The following is a 20,448-nucleotide window of genomic DNA, read 5'->3' on the forward strand; positions in this document are numbered from 1 at the left end:
CCACTCTCCTTCCCTCGGCCCGCACGTCCCATCTTCCCTTTCCCGCGCTCGCACCTACTGGTGGGGGCCCGTTGCAGTCGCTCGTTCCGCTGCGTGTGGGTTGTGGTTCCTCCTCACCAACCGGTGGGACCTCCTGCTCCAGTCTCCCTCCTTTTCTGTTCCGCGCTAGCGCATGGGCGTGATGTTGCTGCCAGTGGCCCCCATGTAGAAAACTCACGTCCTACCCTGTAACAACTGAAAGTCGCCTAGAGGGGGTGGATAGGCGGAAACTGAAATTTACAACTTTAAACACACTAAAAGTCGGGGTTAGCGTTAGAATAAAAACCAAGTCCGGGAGAGAGGGGAAAACAAATCAACCAAGAAAGTAAAGCGGCTGACACGGTGATTTGTTTTTACCGAGGTTCGGTTCCAATGAACCTAGTCCCCGTTGAGGTGGTCACAAAGACCGGGTCTCTTTCAACCCTTTCCCTCTCTCAAACGGTCACCTAAACCGAGTGAGCTTTCTTCCTTGATTTCCCGGGTCACTTAGACCCCGCAAGGACCACCACACAATTGGTGTATTTTGCTTCGCTTACAAGGCTTTGAGAGTAAGAATGAGAGAAAGAAGAAAGCCAACCAAGCAACAAGAGCAACAAAGAACACAAGACGATCTTCTCACAAGTCCTAAAATACTAGAGTTGAATTGTGGACTTTGATTGGATCAGAGGCTTTGATTTGTGTCTTGGAGTGTTGTATTTTGCTCTTGTATTGAATGAGGAGTAGTGAATGCTTGGATGGTTGGAGTGGAGGTGGTTGGGGGTATTTATAGCCCCCAACCACCAATTCAACCGTTGGGGCAGGCTGCTGTCGATGGGCGCACCGGACAGTTCGGTGCGCCAGCCACGTCACCCAACCGTTAGGGTTTTGACGGTTTCGACCGTTGGAGCTTTGTCTTCATTTGGCACCGGACAGTCCGATGCCGCACCGGACAGGTACTGAGCACTGTCCGATGCGCCTCTGGTGGCTGCTCTGCCTTCTGCGCGTACTGTTCACGTTGTAGGCGACCGTTGGAGTCGACCGTTGCGCTGGCTAGCCGTTGCTCCGGTGGCACACCGGACAGTCTGGTGAATTATAGCGGAGCGCGGCCTCAGAAACCCAAAGGTGAAGAGTTCGCATTTGTACGGCCCTGGTGCACCGAACACTGTCCAGTGGCACACCAGACAGTCCGGTGCGCCAGACCAGGGTGCTCTTCGGTTTCTTTTGCTCTTTTCTTTTTGAACCCTAACTTGTTCTTTTTATTGGTTCGTGTTGAACCTTTAGCACCTGTAGAATATATAATCTAGAGTAAACTAGTTAGTCCAATTATTTGTGTTGGGTATTCAACCACCAAAATCATTTATAGGAAAAGGTTAAACCCTATTTCCCTTTCAATCTCCCCCTTTTTGGTGATTGATGCCAACACAAACCAAAGCAAATATATAAGTGCATAATTGAACTAGTTTGCATAAGGTAGATGTAAAGGTTGCTTGGAATTAAACCAATTGTTACTTCTAATAGATATGCATGGTTGCTTTCTTTTATTTAACATTTTGGACCATATTTGCACCACTTGTTTTGTTTTTGCAAATTCTTTTGAAAAAAATCTTTTCAAAGTCTTTTTTTGCAAATAGTCAAAGGTATATGAATAGGATTGCGAGAAGCATTTTCAAGATTTGAAATTTTCTCCCCCTGTTTCAAATGCTTTTACTTTGACTAAATAAAACTCCTCGTGAATGAAATTCTCCTCTTAGTGTTCAAGAGGGTTTTACCAATTTTTGTAAATACCAAATTATATCAAATACATTTAGATACCAATTTTGAAATAATTCTTGAACATAAACATACCCAAAATATATCAATTGAAAAGTTTTTTTTAAATTGGTGGTGGTGCGGTCCTTTTGCTTTGGGCTTAATATTTTCCCCCTTTGGCATTAATCGCCAAAAACGGAGTCTTTTGAGAGCCTTTTTTACTTTCTCCCCCATTGGTACAAGTAAATATGAGTGAAAGATTATACCAAAGTGAGAGTGATGTGGAGTGATGGCGAAGGGTAAATGATACCGAAAGAGTGGAGTGGAAGCCTTGTCTTCGCCGAAGACTCCATTTCCCTTTCAATCTACGACTTAGCATAGAAATGCTCTTGAAAACACATTAATCGTAGACATAAAAGAGATATGATCAAAGGTATATAAATGAGCTATGTGTGCAAAGTGTCAATCAAAGTTCCGAGAATCAAGAATGTTTAGCTCATTCCTAAGTTTGGTAAAGGTTTTCTCATCTAATGGTTTGGTGAAGATATCGGCTAATTGTTCTTTGGTGCTAACATAAGCTATCTCGATATCCCCCTTTGTTGGCGATCCCTTAAAAAGTGACATTGAATGTCTATGTGCTTAGTGCGGCTGTGTTCAACGGGATTATCCGTCATGCGGATTGCACTCTCATTATCACATAGGAGAGGGACTTTGCTCAATTTGTAGCCATAGTCCCTGAGGGTTTGCCTCATCCAAAGTAATTGTGCACAACAATGGCCTGCGGCAATGTACTCGGCTTCAACGGTGGAAAGAGCTACTGAGTTTTGTTTTTTTGAAGCCCAAGACACCAGGGATCTCCCTAGAAACTGACAAGTCCCTGATGTGCTCTTCCTATCAATTTTACACCCTGTCCAATCAGCATCTGAATATCCTATTAAATCAAAAGTGGATCCCTTGGGGTACCAAAGTCCAACTTAGGTGTATAAACTAAATATCTAATGATTCTTTTCACGACCCTAAGGTGAACTTCCTTAGGATTGGCTTGGAACCTTGCACACATGCATACAAAAAGCATAATATCCGGTCGAGATGCACATAAATAGAGTAACGATCCTATCATCGACCGGTATACCTTTTAATCTACGGATTTACCTCCCATGTCGAGGTTGAGATGCCCATTTGTTCCCATGGGTGTCTTGCTGTGTTTGGCATCCTTCATTCCAAACTTGTTGAGTATGTCTTGAATATACTTGGTTTGGCTGATGAAGGTGCCTTCTTGGAGTTGCTTGACTTGAAATCCTAGGAAATACTTCAACTCCCCCATCATAGACATCTCGAATTTTTGAATCATGATCCTACTAAACTCTTCACATGTAGATTTGTTAGTAGACCCAAATATGATATCATCAACATAAATTTGGCATACAAACAAATAGTTTGCAATGGTTTTAGTAGAGTGTAGGATCGGCTTTTCCGACTTTGAAGCCATTAGTGATAAGAAAATCTCTTAGGCATTCATATCATGCTCTTGGGGCTTGCTTGAGCCCATAAAGCGCCTTTGAGAGTTTGTAAACATGATTAGGGTACTCACTATCTTCAAAGCCGGGAGGTTGCTCAACATAGACCTCTTTCTTGATTGGTCCATTGAGGAAGACACTCTTCACGTCCATTTGATAGAGCTTAAAGCCATGGTAAGTAGCATAGGCAAGTAATATACGAATTGACTCAAGCCTAGCTACGGGTGCATAGGTTTCACCGAAATCCAAACCTTCGACTTGTGAATATCCCTTGGCTACAAGTCGGGCTTTGTTCCTTATCACCACACCATCTCATCTTGCTTGTTGCAGAAAACCCACTTGGTTCCTACAACATTTTGGTTAGGACGTGGAACTAGGTGTCATACCACATTCCTCGTGAAGTTGTTGAGCTCCTCTTGCATTGCCAGCACCCAATCCAAATCTCTTAGTGCATCTTCCACCCTGTATGGCTCAATAGAAGACACAAAAGAGTAATGTTCACAAAAATGTGCGACTCGAGATCGAGTTGTTACCCCCTTATGAATATCGCTGAGGATTGAGTTCATGGGGTGATCTCTTTGAATCGCTTGGTGGACTCTTGGGTGTGGCGGTCTTTGACCCTGTATCTCTTGATCATCTTCCTTGTCTTGATCATTGTCATCTACCCCTTGATCATTGTCCTCCTCTTGAGGTGGCTCATCCTCTTGATCTTCATTTTCATCATCTTGAGCTTGATCCTCATCTTGGGTTGGTGGAGATGCTTGCATGGAAGATGACGGTTGATCTTGTGCTTGTGTAGGCTCTTCGGATACCTTAGGACACACATCCCCTATGGACATATTCCTTAGCGCGATGCACGGAGCCTCTTCATCATCTAGCTCACCAAGATCAACTTGCTCCACTTGGGAGCCGTTAGTCTCATCAAACACAATGTCACAAGAAACCTCAACTAATCCAGTGGATTTGTTGAAGACTCTATATGCCCTTGTGTTTGAGTCATAACCAAGTAAAAACCTTCTACAGCCTTAGGAGCAAATTTAGATTTTCTACCTCTTTTAACAAGAATAAAGCATTTGCTACCAAAGACTCTAAAATATGAAACATTGGGCTTTTTACCAGTGAGGAGTTCGTATGATGTTTTCTTGAGGATTCGGTGAAGGTAGAGCCGGTTGATGGAGTAGCGGGCGGTGTTAATCGCCTCAGCCCAAAACCGGACCGGAGTCTTGTACTCATCAAGCATGGTCCTTGCCATGTCCAATAGAGTTCTATTCTTCCTCTTGAAAGGGAAATATGCCCTTGGACCATTTCTAAGTGTTTTGGTGATTTAGTGTCCAACACAAGTGCTTAAGTGTTAATATATGCAAAGTGGTGGACAAAGTGCAAATCATGTCAAAAGGTATGTTTCTAGACTTAATACATTATTTTATGGACTAATGTATTGTGTCTAAGTGCTGGAAACAGGAAAAATCGAATTGGAAATGAGATGGCTTTGTTCAGCCAAAGTCTGCTCAGTCTGGGAGCACTGGACTGTCCGGTGGTGCACCGAACAGTGTCTGGTGCGCCAGGCTGGCTCGAGCGAACTGGCCGCTCTCGGGAATTCACCGGCGACGAACGACTATAATTCACCGGACTGTCTGGTGTGCACCGGACTGTCCGGTGAGCCAACGGTCGGTCGGGCCAACGGTCGGCCGCGCGATCTGCGCGGGACACGTGGCCGAGCCAACGGCTAGAAGGGGGCACCGGACTGTCTGGTGTGCACCGGACATGTCCGGTGCGCCAACGGCTCTCTGGCTGCCAATGGTCGGCTTCGCCGTAGAAGGAAAGAAATCGGGCACCGGACACTGTCCGGTGTGCACCGGACTGTCCGGTGCGCCAGACGACAGAAGGCAAGAATTGCCTTCCCAGATTGCTCTCAACGGCTCCTAGCTGCCTTGGGGCTATAAAAGGGACCCCTAGGCGCATGGAGGAATAAACCAAGCATTCCTTGAGCACTCTTGATCACTCACGCTCCATTCCTGCGCACTTGTTTGACATTCTAGTGATTTGAGCTCCGTTCTAGTGTGCTAGTCTCTTGAGCTCAAGTCTGGGTCTTGTGTGTGCGTATTTGCTGTGATCTTTGTGTCTTGTGTGAGTTGCTAATCCCTTCCTTGCTCTGTGCTTCTTTGTGAACTTCAAGTGTAAGGGCGAGAGGCTCCAAGTTGTGGAGATTCCTCGCAAACGGGATTAAGAAAAGCAAAGCAAAACACCATGGTATTCAAGTGGGTCTTTGGACCGCTTGAGAGGGGTTGATTGCAACCCTCGTCCGTTGGGACGCCACAACGTGGAGTAGGCAAGCGTTGGTCTTGGCCGAACCATGGGATAACCATCGTGCCTTCTCTGTGATTGATCTTTGCGGTTATTGTGTGTTGTTGAGACTCCTCTCTAGCGACTTGTGATTATTGTGCTAACACTTAACCAAGTTTTGTGGCTTAAGTTTTAAATTTTACAGGATCACCTATTCACCCCCCCCTCTAGGTGCTCTCAATTGGTATCAGAGCCGTTCTCTTCAAGAAGGGACTAATCGCCCGAAGAGATGGATCCTAAGGGAAAGGGGATGGTGGTCAACAACAACGAGAAGGAGTCTATCTTCAACGAGCCGAAGGATGACAAGCCTACCGACTCGGGCTCGGGCCACAAGCGCAAAGACAGGAAGAAGAAGAAGACAAGGCGCATCAAGGAGATCGTCTACTACGACAGCGACGAATCTTCCTCTTCCCAAATGGACGACGACGACTACGAGAAAAAGAAAACGGTCAATTCAAACTTTTCTTTTGATTACTCTCGTATTCCTCAAAGTACAAATGCTCATTTATTATCTATTCCTCTTGGCAAACCTCCTCATTTTGATGGAGAGGACTACGGATTTTGGAGTCACAAAATGCGTAGTCACTTGTTCTCTCTCCATCCTAGTATATGGGAGATTGTAGAGAGTGGAATGCACTTTGATAGTACGGATAGTGCCATGTTCATTAATGAGCAAATTCATAAAAATGCACAAGCTACTACTGTTCTTCTAGCTTCATTGTGCAGGGATGAATACCACAAAGTGAGCGGCTTGGATAACGCCAAGCAAATTTGGGACACCCTCAAGATCTCTCATGAGGGGAATGACGTCACAATGCTCACCAAGATGGAGTTGGTGGAGGGCGAACTCGGGAGATTCGCCATGATAAGGGGAGAATAGCCAACCCAAACTTACAACCGGCTCAAGACCCTTATCAACAAGATAAGAAGCTATGGAAGCACGCGATGGATGGACCACGACGTTGTCCGCCTAATGCTCAGGTCTTTTACTGTCCTTGATCCTCATCTTGTAAACAATATTCATGAGAATCCTAGGTACACCAAGATGACGCCCGAAGAGATACTTGGAAAGTTCGTGAGCGGGCGAATGATGATCAAGGAAGCAAGATACGTGGACGACGCATTGAATGGTCCAATCAATGAGCCTCAACCTCTTGCTCTCAAGGCAACAAGAAGCAAGGAGACGCTACCTAGAAAGGTGGCACAAATTGAGGCGGCCGGACTTAATGATGAAGAGATGGCTCTCATCATCAAGAGATTCAAGACGGCGCTAAAAGGTCGCAAGGGGCAGCCAAGCAAGACAAAGACAAAGGGGAAGCGCTCATGCTTCAAATGTGGTAAGCTTGGTCATTTTATTGCTAACTGTCCCGACAATGATAGTGATCAGGATCAAGGGAACAAGAGGGAGAAGAAGAAGAACTATAAGAAGGCAAAGGGCGAGGCGCATCTAGGCAAGGAGTGGGATTCAGATTGCTCCTCTTCTGACTCCGACAATGAAGGACTCACCGCCACCGCCTTCAACAAGTCATCCCTCTTCCCCAACGAGCGTCACACATGCCTTATGGCAAGGGAGAAGAAGGTATGTACTCGAAACTCTACTTATGCTTCTTCAAGTGAGGACGAATCTAGTGATGAGGATGAAATAGATTATTCATGTTTATTTAAGGGCCTAGATAGAACCAAGGTAGATAAAATTAATGAATTGATTGATGCCTTGAATGATAAGAATAGGCTTTTAGAAAAGCAAGAGGATTTGTTGTATGAAGAACATGACAAATTTGTAGAAGCACAAAAATCTCATGCTCTAGAAGTTAAAAGAAACGAAATGCTTTCTTGTGAATTATCTTCTTGCCATGAGACAATTTCTAACTTAAGGAGCATTAATGATGATTTGAATGCTAAGTTAGAAATAGCTAGTAAATCAACATATTGTGTAGAAATTGTTGCAACTTGTAATAGGTGTAAAGATTTTGACATTGATGCTTGTAGTGAACACCTAGTTTCAATTTCCAAACTTAATGATGAATTGGCTAGTCTTAATGCTCAACTTAAGACTAGCAAGAGCGAATTTGATAAGCTAAAATTTGCGAGGGATGCCTACACGATTGGTAGACACCCCTCAATTAAGGATGGACTTGGCTTCAAAAGGGAAGCCAAGAACTTAACAAGCCATAAGGTTCCCATCCCCGCCAAGGAGAAAGGGAAGGCTCCTATGGCAAGTAGTACTAAAAAAAACCATGCTTTTATGTATCATAATAGGAGTCATGCTTATGATTCACATGCTATGTTTGCTTCTAGTTCTTCTTATATGCATGATAGAGATATGTCTGGGAGATATGTTCATCATGTGCCTAGAAAGAATATTGTTCATGTTTCTAGGAAAGTTATGGATGGTCCTTCTACAATATATCATGCTTTAAATGCTTCCTTTGCTATTTGTAGAAAGGATAGGAAGATAGTTGCTAGGAAATTAGGGGCAAAATGCAAGGGTGATAAAACTTGCATTTAGGTCCCTAAGACAATTGTGACTAACCTTGTAGGACCCAACAAGAGTTGGGTACCTAAGTCCCAAGCCTAAATTTGCCTTGCAGGTTTATGCATCCGGGGGTTCAAGCTGGATTATCGACATCGGATGCACAAACCATATGACGGGGGAGAAGAAGATGTTCACCTCCTACGTCAAAAACAAGGATTCCCAAGATTCAATCATATTTGGTGATGGGAACCAAGGCAAGGTGAAAGGCTTAAGCAAGATTGCAATTTCAAACGAGCACTCTATCTCTAACGTGTTTTTAGTTGAGTCCCTTGGATATAATTTGCTATCTGTTAGTCAATTATGTAATATGGGATATAATTGTCTATTTACAAATGTAGATGTGTCTGTCTTTAGAAGAAGTGATAGTTCATTAGCTTTTAAAGGTGTATTAGACGGCAAACTTTATTTAGTTGATTTTGCAAAAGAGGAGGCCCATCTAGATGCATGCTTAATAGCTAAGACTAGCATGGGCTGGCTGTGGCATCACCGCTTAGCACATGTAGGAATGAAGAACCTTCACAAGCTTCTAAAGGGAGAACACATGATATGTTTGACTAACGTGCAATTCGAAAAAGATAGACCTTGTGCAGCTTGTCAAGCAGGTAAACAAGTGGGAGGAGTGCATCACAGCAAGAATGTGATGACCACATCAAGACCCCTGGAGCTGCTACATATGGACCTCTTCGGACCCGTCGCCTATCTAAGCATAGGAGGAAGTAAGTATGGTCTAGTTATTGTTGATGACTTTTCCCGCTTCACTTGGGTATTCTTTTTGCAGGATAAGCCTGAAACCCAAGGGACCCTCAAGCGCTTCCTAAGGAGAGCTCAAAATGAGTTTGAGCTCAAAGTGAAGAAGATAAGAAGCGACAACGGGTCCGAATTCAAGAACCTTCAAGTGGAGGAGTTTCTTGAAGAGGAAGGGATCAAGCACGAGTTCTCCGCTCCCTACACACCACAACAAAATGGTGTGGTAGAGAGGAAGAACAGGACGCTCATCGATATGGCGAGGACGATGCTTGGAGAGTTCAAGACCCCCGAGTGCTTTTGGTCGGAAGCCGTGAACACGGCTTGCCACGCCATCAACAGGGTATACCTTCATCGTCTCCTCAAGAAGACGTCTTATGAGCTTCTAACCGGTAACAAACCCAATGTATCTTACTTTCGTGTATTTGGGAGCAAATGCTACATTCTAGTGAAGAAGGGTAGAAATTCTAAGTTTGCTCCCAAAGCTGTAGAAGGGTTTTTGTTAGGTTATGACTCAAATACAAAGGCATATAGAGTCTTCAACAAATCATCGGGTTTGGTTGAAGTCTCTAACGACGTTGTATTTGATGAAACTAATGGCTCTCCAAGAGAGCAAGTTGTTGATCTTGATGATGTAGATGAAGAATACGTTCCAACGGCCGCAATACGCACCATGGCGATTGGAGATGTGCGGCCACAAGAACAACATGAGCAAGATCAACCTTCCTCCTCAACTATGGTGCATCCCCCAACTCAAGACGATCAACAGGTTCATCAAAAGGAGGCGTGTGATCAAGGGGGAGCACAAGATGATCATGTGATGGAGGAAGAAGTGCAACCGGCACCTCCAACCCAAGTTCGAGCGATGATTCAAAGGGATCATCCCGTCGACCAAATTCTGGGTGATATTAGCAAGGGAGTAACTACTCGATCTCGATTGGTTAATTTTTGTGAACATTACTCCTTTGTCTCTTCTATTGAGCCTTTCAGGGTAGAAGAGGCCTTGCTAGATCCGGACTGGGTGTTGGCCATGCAGGAGGAGCTCAACAAATTCAAGAGGAATGAAGTTTGGACACTGGTGCCTCGTCCTAAGCAAAATGTTGTGGGAACCAAGTGGGTGTTCCGCAACAAACAAGACGAGCACGGGGTGGTGACAAGGAACAAGGCTCGACTTGTGGCAAAAGGTTATGCCCAAGTCGCAGGTTTGGACTTTGAGGAGACTTTTGCTCCTATGGCTAGGCTAGAGTCCATTCGTATTTTGCTAGCATATGCCGCTCACCATTCTTTCAGGTTGTTCCAAATGGATGTAAAGAGCGCGTTCCTCAACGGGCCAATCAAGGAGGAGGTGTACGTGGAACAACCCCCTGGCTTCGAGGATGAACGGCACCCCGACCACGTGTGTAAGCTCTCTAAGGCGCTCTATGGACTTAAGCAAGCCCCAAGAGCATGGTATGAATGCCTTAGAGACTTTTTAATTGCTAATGCTTTCAAGGTTGGGAAAGCCGATCCAACTCTTTTTACTAAGACTTGTGATGGTGATTTTTTTGTGTGCCAAATTTATGTCGATGACATAATATTTGGTTCTACTAATCAAAAGTCTTGTGAAGAGTTTAGCAGGGTAATGACTCAGAAATTCGAGATGTCGATGATGGGCGAGCTAAGCTACTTCCTTGGGTTCCAAGTGAGGCAACTCAAGGATGGAACCTTCATCTCCCAAACGAAGTACACACAAGATTTGATTAAGAGGTTTGGGATGAAGGACGCCAAGCCCGCAAAGACTCCGATGGGAACCGACGGACACACCGACCTCAACAAAAGAGGTAAGTCCGTTGATCAAAAAGCATACCGGTCTATGATAGGGTCTTTACTTTATTTATGTGCTAGTAGACCGGATATTATGCTTAGTGTATGCATGTGTGCTAGATTTCAATCTGATCCAAGGGAGTGCCACTTAGTGGCTGTGAAGCGAATTCTTAGATATTTAGTTGCTACACCTTGTTACGGGATCTGGTATCCAAAGGGGTCTACCTTTGACTTGATTGGATATTCAGATTCCGACTATGCTGGATGTAAGGTCGATAGGAAGAGTACATCGGGGACGTGCCAATTCTTAGGAAGGTCCCTGGTGTCATGGAGTTCTAAGAAACAAACCTCTGTTGCCCTATCCACCGCTAAGGCCGAGTACGTTGCCGCAGGACAGTGTTGCGCGCAACTACTTTGGATGAGGCAAACCCTCAGGGACTTTGGCTACAACTTGAGCAAAGTCCCACTCCTATGTGATAATGAGAGTGCTATCCGCATGGCGGATAATCCTGTTGAACACAGCCACACAAAGCACATAGACATCCGGCATCACTTTTTGAGAGACCACCAGCAAAAGGGAGATATCGAAGTGTTTCATGTTAGCTCCGAGAACCAGCTAGCCGATATCTTTACCAAGCCTTTAGATGAGCAGACCTTTTGCAAGTTGCGTAGTGAGCTAAATGTCTTAGATTCGCGGAACCTGGATTGATTTATAGCATACATGTGTTTATGCCTTTTATCATGTTCCTTATGCATTTTGTTGCTTATTGATGGTGCTCAAGTTGTACAAGCATTCCCCGGACCTCCAAGTACGTTGCAAAGTGATGCACATATTTAGGGGGAGATGTGTTACAACTTGACTCTTTGAGACTAACCGTGTGCTTGAGTTTGCTTGATTTAGTCTCGAAGGAGGATTGAAAGGGAAAAGGTGGACTTGGACCATGCAAGACTTCCACTGCACTCCGATGAACGAGTAACTTATTCCAAGTTCATCTTAGTACTCTTATTGCCTTTTACTCTTAGTTGAAGATTTTGGTGAGGCAATGGGGTTAAAGGGCCAAAATTGATCCCGTTTTGGTGCTTGATGCCAAAGGGGGAGAAAATAAGGCTAAAGCAATAAATGGATCAGCTACCACTTGAGAAATTTTGAAAATAGTAGAATAGAGCTTTTGGTTTGTCAAAACTCTTTGATTGTCTCTTATTCTCAAAAGTTGGTCTCTTGTGGGGAGAAGTATTGATTATGGGGGAAAAAGGGGGAGTTTTTGAAATCCTTGATCAAATTCTTTTGGAATACCTCTCTTTATGTCTCTACAAGTGTGTTTGATTTAGAGATAGGAATTTGAGGTTGATTTGCAAAAACAAACCAAGTGGTGGCAAAGAATGATCCATATATGCCAAATTTGATTCAAAACAAATTTGAGTTTTCATTTGCAGTGATATTGCACTTGCTCTAGTCGCTTTATGTTGGGTTGGCATAAATCACCAAAAAGGGGGAGATTGAAAGGGAAATATGCCCTTGGGCCATTTCTAAGTGTTTTGGTGATTTAGTGTCCAACACAAGTGCTTAAGTGTTAATATATGCAAAGTGGTGGACAAAGTGCAAATCATGTCAAAAGGTATGTTTCTAGACTTAATACATTATTTTATGGACTAATGTATTGTGTCTAAGTGCTGGAAACAGGAAAAATCAAATTGGAAATGAGATGGCTTTGTTCAGCCAAAGCCTGCTCAGTCTGGGAGCACCGGACTGTCCGGTGGTGCACCGGACAGTGTCCGGTGCGCCAGGCTGGCTCGAGCGAACTGGCCGCTCTCGGGAATTCACCGGCGACGTGCAACTATAATTCACTGGACTGTCCGGTGTGCACCGGACTGTCCGGTGAGCCAACGGTCGGTCGGGCCAACGGTCGGCCGCGCGATCTGCGCGGGACACGTGGCCGAGCCAACGGCTAGAAGGGGGCACCAGACATGTCCGGTGTGCACCGGACATGTCCGGTGTGCACCGGACATGTCCGGTGCGCCAACGGCTCTCTGGCTGCCAACGGTCGGCTTCGCCGTAGAAGGAAATAAATCGGGCACCGGACACTGTCCGGTGCGCCAGACGACAGAAGGCAAGAATTGCCTTCCCAGATTGCTCTCAACGGCTCCTAGCTGCCTTGGGGCTATAAAAGGGACCCCTAGGCGCATGGAGGAATAAACCAAGCATTCCTTGAGCACTCTTGATCACTCACGCTCCATTCCTGCGCACTTGTTCGACATTCTAGTGATTTGAGCTCCGTTCTAGTGTGCTAGTCTCTTGAGCTCAAGTCTGGGTCTTGTGTGTGCGTATTTGCTGTGATCTTTGTGTCTTGTGTGAGTTGCTAATCCCTTCCTTGCTCCGTGCTTCTTTGTGAACTTCAAGTGTAAGGGTGAGAGGCTCCAAGTTGTGGAGATTCCTCGCAAACGGGATTAAGAAAAGCAAAGCAAAACACCGTGGTATTCAAGTGGGTCTTTGGACCGCTTGAGAGGGGTTGATTGCAACCCTCGTCCGTTGGGACGCCACAACATGGAGTAGGCAAGCGTTGGTCTTGGCCGAACCACGGGATAACCACCATGCCTTCTCTGTGATTGATCTTTGCGGTTATTGTGTGTTGTTGAGACTCCTCCCTAGCCACTTGTGATTATTGTGCTAACACTTAACCAAGTTTTGTGGCTAAAGTTTTAAATTTTACAGGATCACCTATTCACCCCCCCTCTAGGTGCTCTCACCTCTCCACTACACCATTTTGTTGAGGTGTGTAGGGAGAAGAGAACTCATGCTTGATGCCCTCTTCCTCAAGAAAGCCTTCTATTTGTGAGTTCTTGAACTCCGTCCTATTATCGCTTCTTATTTTCTTGATCCTTAATCCGAACTCATTTTGAGCTCGTCTCAAGAATCCCTTTAAAGTCTCTTGGGTTTGTGATTTTTCCTGCAAAAAGAACACCCAAGTGAAGCGAGAATAGTCATCCACAATAACTAGACTGTACTTACTCCCGCCGATGCTTATGTAAGCAATCGAGCCGAATAGATCCATGTGGAGTAACTCCAGAGGCCTGTCCGTTGTCATGATGTTTTTGTGTGGATGATGGGAGCCAACTTGCTTTCCTGCTTGACATGCGCTACAAACCCTGTCTTTCTCAAAATGAACATTTGTTAGTCCCAAAATGTGTTCTCCCTTTAGAAGCTTGTGAAGATTCTTAATCCCAACATGGGCTAGTCGGCGGTGCCAAAGCCAACCCATATTAGTCTTAGCAATCAAGCAAGTATCGAGTTCAGCTCTATTAAAATCAACTAAGTATAGCTGATCCTCCAATACTCCCTTAAATGCTACTGAATCATCACTTCTTCTAAAGACAGTAACACCAATATCCGTAAAAAGACAGTTGTAAACCATTTTGCATAATTGTGAAATAGAAAGCAAATTGTAATTTAAAGAATCTACAAGAAAAACGTTGGAAATGGAATGGTCGGGTGATATAGCGATTTTACCAAGTCCTTTGACCAAACCTTGATTTCCATCCCCGAATGTGATAGCTCTTTGGGGATCTTCGTTTTTCTCGTAGGAGGAGAACATCCTTTTCTCCCCTGTCATGTGGTTTGTGCATCCACTATCAATGATCCAACTTGAGCCCCCAGATACATAAATCTGCAAAACAATTTTAGGCCTTGTTCTTAGGTACCCAAATAGTCTTGGGTCCTTTCACGTTAGAAACAAGCACCTTGGGTACCCAAACACAAGTCTTGGAGCCCTTGTGTTTGCCCCCAACATATTTGGCAACTATTTTGCCTGATTTGTTAGTTAAAACATAAGATGCATCAAAAGTCTTAAATGAAACATTAGGTTCATTTGTTGCAGTAGGAGTTTTCTTTTTAGGCAATTTAACATGGGTTAATTGCCTAGAGCTAGATGTCTCGTTCTTGTACATAAAAGGATGATGAGAAACATAATGAGACTTCCTAGCATGAATTCTCCTAATCTTGTGCTCAGGATAACCAGCAGGATATAAAACGTAACCCTCGTTATCCTGAGCCATGGGAGCCTCGCCCTTAACAAAATTAGTCAATCTTTTGGGGGCATTAAGTTTGACATTGCTTCCCTAGTGGAAACCAATGCCATCCTTAATGCCAGGGCGTCTCCCATTATAAAGCATGCTTCTAGCAAATTTAAAATTTTCATTTTCAATTTCATGCTCATTGATTTTAGCAGTTAGTTGAGCTATGTGATCATTTTGTTGTTTAATTAAAGCTAAGTGATCATTAATAGCATCAACATTAATGTCTCTACATCTAGTACAAATAGCAACATGTTCAATAGTAGATGTAGAGGGTTTGCAAGCATTTAATTCATCAATCTTAGCATGTAAAATAGCATTCTCATTTCTAAGATTGGAAATAGAGACATTGCAAACATTCAAATCATTAGCCTTAGAAATTAACTTATCATTCTCAGTTTTAAGGCTAGCAATTGATTAATTCAATTTATCAATCTTAGCAATTAAACTAGCATTATCATTTTTAAGATTGACAATTGAATTATGACAAACATTTGATTTTTCAACCTTAGAAATCAAATTAACATTCTCAGTTCTTAGGTTGGAAATGGTGTCATGGCAAATGCTAAGCTCCTTAGTCAAATTTTCATTTTTCTCCATTTCCTGAGCATAAGCATTCTTTACCTTAACATGCTTTTTATTTTCCTTAATAAGAAATTCCTCTTGGCTATCCGAGAGTTCATCCTTCTCATGAATAGCACCTATTAATTCATTTAATTTTTCTTTCTGTTACATGTTAAGGTTGACAAAAAGACTAAGCAAGTTATCTTCATCATCACTAGAACTACCCTCATCACTAGATGTAGTATACTTGGGGTGGTTCTAGTTTGTACCTTCTTTTTCTTGTCGTTCTTTGCCATGAGGCACTTGTGGCCGACGTTGGGGAAGAGGAGACCCTTGTTGACGACGATGTTGGTGGCGTCCTCGTTGGGGAGGAGTCGGTGGTGCTCTCGTCGGAGTCCCATTCCTGACACACGTGGGCATCGCCGCCCTTCTTCTTGTAGTATCTCTTCTTGTTCTCCTTCTTCTTACCCTTTTGTCGTTGTCCCTGTCACTATCATTAGACATAGGGCATTTAGCGATAAAATGACCGGGCTTACCACATTTGTAGCAAACCTTCTTGGAGCGGGGTTTGTAATCCTTCCCCCTCCTTTGCTTGAGGATTTGGCGGAAGCTCTTGATGATGAGCGCCATTTCCTCGTTGTCGAGCTTGGAGGCGTCGATGGAGAGTCTACTTGATGTAGACTCTTCTTTCTTTTCCTCTGTCGCTTTGAATGCAACGGGTTGCACCTTGGATGTGGAGGTGTCGCCTTGCTCAATGATTTGTTTGGAGCCTTTGATCATTAACTCAAAGCTCACAAACTTCCCTATAACCTCCTCGGGAGACATTAGCTTGTATCTAGGTGTGGGGGATAGATATCCCCCGGGTCCACTAAAAGAGTAAAAGACCTCACGAAAGGCCCGAGGGCCCAATAAATCGTAAGGTCATTCTTTCGTGGGCCTGGGGAGAAGCAACCAGCAAAGCAGATCGACATGAGGCCGGATTGGTGCAAACCCGGACGGCCCACAGCGTCGAGCGAGTGACCGCAACAAAGATCCGACTTCCCCGCGCTGGAGCCCCCATGCAACGGAGCCATGCGAGGATAAGTCGGCGAGGGTTACGCAGGGATAAACTCAAGAGGTTCACTATCTTTTAGCTACTTGTTGTTATCATATCCACATGTATTGCCCCACGGTCGAGTATATAAGGCCTAGGGGGCACCCTTTCAGAACAATCGACTCTATTACTTAGCCACCCACGTCAACTCTCTGTATTCTCAATCCAGAGAGCTCTCTTGTAACCACATTCACCAAGCATACTCACCAGGACGTAGGGTGTTACGCATCTCTAAGCGGCCCGAACCTGTAAACCTTTTCCACTGTTCCTCATGCGATTGGCACGAACCATTTTGCTACAGTCGTCGACACCGTCCTACTCCTAAAAACACCTTGAGGGGCAACCCCGGGTGTGCGGTCGGACCCAAAACACCGACAGCTGGCGCGCCAGGTAGGGGGTGTGTCGATGATCCAAGCTAGCTCAATGGCCGTCACCTTCTACAACAAGATCACCCTGCGCCCTGGATCCGTATTCTGCTTCGGAACAATCTCATCTGTAGCGGATGAAGAGGGAATTCTACACCGTATCGCGGATCCACCGGAAAAGAAGTCTCCTCCAACGAACTCCGAAAATGCCGGAGAAGCGCAACCTCCAGCTCCTCGGAAAAAGATCGTCTCCGGAAAGTCAGGGGCCGAGGGCTCGCTGACCCGGAAAACTCCGCTGTCTACTTCCCCGACAAAAGAATGGACACGGATCGCGAGGAAGAAGGAGACCAGGGAGAAGCAAGTTGTTCTTTCCGTTCCTCCGGCCTCAAAGGAGAACGGAAAGAAAGTCGCCACGACAGCAGCACCATTCTACCCCGACGTCCTCTTCATCGGGAGAGTGGAGTCGCCTACCGTCTCCGACGACGAGCTGACCGCACCCGGAGAAGAACCGCCTCAACGAGAATCCCGCCGACGGAGGAATCGGCGCAGGAACGTTCGACGACATCACGCAGCCGGAGAACGGGATCCGGAGCAGCCTGTTTCGCGAGACGAGGTCTCGGAGATAGGAGAAACTCCGGAAGAACGCGTCTTCAGAGAACGAAGGAACTCCCGACGACGTGATCGCCGACGGGCTCAGGAACAAGCCGAGCAAGATGCAAGGCAACGCCGGGAGAATCCATTCTTCGGGCGCAACCTGAATCCCGACTTCGCCCGAGCCATGAACACGCCGAGCGAAGTCGGAGGGGTACTAGCTCGGATAGCTGATGGACTTCCTCGGACTCCCGACGCTGAGGGCTACCGACGCCTGTTCACCCAGGCAGCCAACCATCTTCTACCGCTTGCTCACCCGCCGAACGATCTACGACACGCCATCAACAGTCGCCGAGATGCGCAAAGCTCCATCAATGCTTCGCGCGAACGGCGGCATGAGAACGAGATTCGTCGTCGAGAAGAGTACGACAGGGATCATGGCATCCCGGCTCAGAGCCAGGCCACCAGAACTGAGTCGGCAACGGCCTCAACTGGCGGTACCACCCGGGGACGGTCGAGGAACCACAACCACAACTCCCCTCCCCGGGACAGACATCGTCCCCGACGACAGGAGGACACGTGCGGAGTATCCGCTCTTACTCCGCGCCTTAGGGCCATTCAATGGCCTCCCAACTTCAAGGTATCCAATGTCGACAAATATGAACCTAAGCAGGATCCAGGGGGTTGGCTAGCCGTCTACACCACCGCTGCTCGAGCTGCCGGGGCGTCCGAAGACGTGATGACCGCGTATTTACCCATCGTCCTTGGGCAAGACGCGCTGCAATGGCTGCGACATCTACCCCGACACTGCATCGACGACTGGGGGGACTTCAGTCGACGCTTCACCGCCAACTTCCAGTCCCTCTCCGACAAGCCGGCGCAACCATGAGACCTCAAATCCATCAAGCGCTGGGGGGATGAGACTCTCCGGTCGTACCTCAAAAGGTTCCAGACCATGAGAAATCGTATCCCTGAGGTTACGGAGGCGGCCGTGATCGAGGACTTCTACAAAGGATCCAACGACTCAGCTTTCGTCCGAGCTATACTACAGAAGGCGCCGACTACTTCCGAGGAACTGTTCCGGGAAGCCGACCTCTACATCACCGCCGACGAGCGAGCCCAGGACCTCATCGGAGGAGCAAAGCCCGCACCAGCAGCACCACGGTGCGACGCGAACCAGCCGCCCGACAAACGCTGGGAGAAGAGGCCTCGCGAAGAAGTACACGCCGCCGGACCACCTGCCTCTCGCGCCCGAGGAGGACCTCGCGGAGGCGAGCGCACGCTGGACGACATCCTCGACGCCCAGTGCCCGTACCACAAGGACATGCGCCACACTCTTCGAAATTGTCGGGACTTCAAGCATTCCGTCGGACACGGGCGACCCTTCCAACCTCTACCTCCTCCTCCGCCAAGGGGAGGACCAGATGAACCACGACAACCTCATCAGCAGGAGGAGGGAGGAGGAGGAGCTTTCCCACGCGTCGACAGGGAGGTCAACGTCATCTTCGGCGGACATGGGTCGCAGGAGAACAAAAGACAACAAAAGCTCAACGACCGCCAGATACTGGTGGCGACCACCGGTCCTCCCGCCCCATACCGGTGGTCGGAGCACCCGATCACTTTCACTCAGGAGGATCAATGGCTCAACTTTGACCATCCAGGCAAATACCCACTCCTCGTCGATCCGGTGATCCGAGAGAGCCGGGTAAAGAAGGTGCTAGTGGATGGGGGGAGCAGCATCAACGTCACCTTCCCCCGGACACTCCAAGGCTTGGGAGTTCGCCTCAAAGAGCTCCACGAGTCGGACACTCCTTTCTTCGGCATCGTGCCGACGGAAGGGGAATACCCGCTGGGCCACATCTACATGCCAGTCACCTTCGGAACTCCGGAGAACTACAGAACCGAGTTCCTGAGGTTCGAAGTGGCAAACTTCGACTGCGGGTACAACGCCATCATCGGGAGGCCGGGACTGGCCAAATTCATGGCCATCCCTCATTACACGTATATGATACTGAAGATGCCAGGACCGCAAGGAATCATAACTGTGCGCGCCGACTTCCAAGGCGCCGCAGAGTGTTTCCGAGTGGCCATTCAAGCAGCCCTCACCACCAAGCCGTCAGTGGTTCCTTCGACACTGGCAAACTCTAAGCCTGAAGAGGACCTTGCAGCACCGGCAAACGAAGCTCAGGCCGCGACCTCTATGCTGCCGACCGAAGAAACCAAGAGGATCAACCTGGGGTTCGCTGATGAGCGTAAGACTGCCATCATCAGCTCCAGCTTGGATGACAAATAGGAAAGCGCGCTCGTCCAGTTCCTGCAAGATAACCGAGACGTATTCGCATGGCAACCTGCGGATATGCCGGGAGTCCCAAGAGAACTGGCCGAGCACAAACTGAAGGTCTACCCCCAGGCGAGGCCGATTCGGCAAAAGCTACGTCGCTTCACGCTCGACAAAAGAGAAGCCATTCGCGCCGAGTTAGCTCGCTTGGTCGCGGCCGGATTTATTAGAGAAGTGTTACACCCCGAGTGGTTAGCCAACCCTGTTCTTGTACTCAAAAAGAATAAAGTGGATTGGCGCATGTGCGTCGACTATACTGATCTCAACAAACACTGTCCGAAGGATCCCTTCGGGCTCCCGAGGATAGATCAGGTGGTGGACTCCACCGCTGGATGTTCTGTGCTGTCTTTCTTAGATTGCTATTCCGGGTATCATCAGATTAGTTTGGCGAAGGAAGACGAGGAAAAAACAGCGTTCATCACTCCGTTTGGTGCTTTCTGTTATACCTCCATGCCGTTCGGCCTCAAAAACGCTGGAGCGACCTATCAGAGAGCCATTCAAACATGCTTAGCCGATCACTGGGGCAAGCGTGTGGAGGCCTACGTAGATGATGTGGTAATCAAAACGGAGAATTCGGAGGATTTCATCGAAGACTTACAGCTGGTTTTCAACAGTCTGAGACGGTATAGATGGAAGCTTAATCCTAAAAAATGTGTTTTTGGGGTACCAGCTGGAAAGTTACTCGGGTTTATCGTCAGCCACCGGGGAATTGAGGCTAA

The sequence above is a fragment of the Zea mays genome, chromosome 7 (assembly GCF_902167145.1).
Source record: "Zea mays cultivar B73 chromosome 7, Zm-B73-REFERENCE-NAM-5.0, whole genome shotgun sequence".
Classification (NCBI taxonomy): Eukaryota; Viridiplantae; Streptophyta; class Magnoliopsida; order Poales; family Poaceae; genus Zea; species Zea mays.